This window comes from Dipodomys ordii, unplaced genomic scaffold (genome assembly GCF_000151885.1).
Source record: "Dipodomys ordii isolate 6190 unplaced genomic scaffold, Dord_2.0 Scaffold5, whole genome shotgun sequence".
Classification (NCBI taxonomy): Eukaryota; Metazoa; Chordata; class Mammalia; order Rodentia; family Heteromyidae; genus Dipodomys; species Dipodomys ordii.
Genome location: NW_012267221.1, coordinates 3,903,397 through 3,905,463, shown reverse-complemented (window position 1 = coordinate 3,905,463; position 2,067 = coordinate 3,903,397).

Below are 2,067 nucleotides of genomic sequence, written 5' to 3'. Positions count from 1 at the left end.
TCTCCTCCACAAGTTATACTGACATCAAATGTGTATTTTTATTTGCATTGACCTTCCCTATATCACATTTCTGCAGATCTCTAGAATCCCTGAAGAACAGAGCTTGAACCCATACAATTGTGTTGAATACAGTTTTGCAATGGTGAATAAAGCAAAATATTTTCTTATGGAAATTTCTTTCCTCTCTGTATAGTCATTCATCCAGTGGTCATGGCTTGGAAAACTGCATTAGACATTATTTACACCTTTCTTTTATTTCAAAGCAATACCTTTCAATCAGAAGAAAAAAATGAAAACATGATTCACATTTTCAAGTATCTTAAAATCACCAGGAATTTATTCTTGACAAGTCCTGTGATTACATTATTTCTAAAAATAAATAAACTCACAGGAAAGCCAATTTCCTTTAAAATTTTTGAGCTTGGCCATCAAGTTCAAGTCGCACAAATCTGGGTCATAGTATATAATGTGTAGGACAGCCTGCACCCCCAGAGTCCACATACACTTTTCCAGGATTTCTTCTTTACACAGGCTGCTGATGTTCCTGAATTTTTTCATTAAAATTCTATGCTTGGGCTGGGGTGTAGCTTAGTGATAAAGTAGCTTACCTAGCAAGTGCAATGTCCAGTACTGAAAAAAGACAAGACAAATAAAAGTAAAAACAAAAACACCCTCCAACAACTACAACTACTATGACAAAATGATGACAAAACTCTGTCCCTGAAATCACTGCAGGCTAACCAGCCCTCACCCCTCTCCATCCCCCTCAAGAAAAATAATTCCTCTCTGTGCCACAAAGCACACCTCTGTTCTAAAACCACACATTAATTCTGACATTGAGTCTATTTTTATGTTTTCTATTTGTTTTCATCTAAGCCGGTTAATATCTCCAGAAAGTGAGAAATTTACCCACAAGCTTCATTGAAATGATTGACTTCTATTGGGACTCTTGAAGCATGAGGAACCTTTGCCTTGCTTAGGGCTATTTGGATATTTGCATCCAAATCTGGATATATATCTGGATTGGGGTAAGAGTAAGTGGTAGAGCCCTTGCCTAGCATGTGAGACCTTGGGTTCAATCCCCAGTACTAGGTAGAGTGGAGTATATGAACAGTATAATTGTACATATATATGTGTGTGTGTTGTGTATATATTGTGTATATATGTCTATCTCCTTCCAAGAATGAATTTTGCTAAGAGGCAAAAAGTTAAAAAAAACACTTAAAAGGAGAAACACTGGATTATTGGGGGTCCTGAAGAAGCACTGCCCCTTATTTTCCCACTTTCTCTGATTGCCCATCTCAAATATGAACTCTACTTCCTATTAATGCAGCACTTGGTCCAACTTTCTAAAACATATAGATTGGCAGGAAGTATGAAAACACATTTTTAGATCAAAAATTGAAAATGGTTGCTCTAAAACTATGGAAATAGTGAGGTTATAAGCGTGACTATACACAGATGTCTCTGAAACCATGTAAGACCCACAAAATTTCTAATTTCCTGCTATCATTGCAACACTTCTTACTTTTTAAGACTGTCAGCTTTAGACAGCCAGGTGGATTTGGAGAAACAGCCTATGTAACTTTGTATTTTCCCTACGTGCAAATATTTGGAGACTAGTGGTGTCTGGATCATCTTTAAATCTTCCACCCAATAACATTTTTTGGAGAAAGTTGAGCCAATGTCTGCAATTTGCTGCCACGAAAGTTATTTCTGGCTCTACAATTTTATTAAACTATGTGGATCATTTTGCATTTCACAATGAAACATCAGTTTACTATTGCATTTTTTTCTCTTTGATTCACTTTTCAACATGTTTGGAAGAAGCTAACTTAAATCATTGTTAGTTACGCTCTTCAGTGACTCTTTTGATAAAATAGAATTGTAGAATGATGCTTGAGCCCATGAAAGCAGCTGGGTCTTTTGTGTTTTAAAGACTCAAAATTTTTGTGACCATTCCAACCAGCCTTAAATTATTTGGACGGAACTAGAAGGGAAATGACCTATGTCTATATCATCCTTTCTTTTTGTAATGCTGGAGATGGAACTTAGGACCTCTCCCAT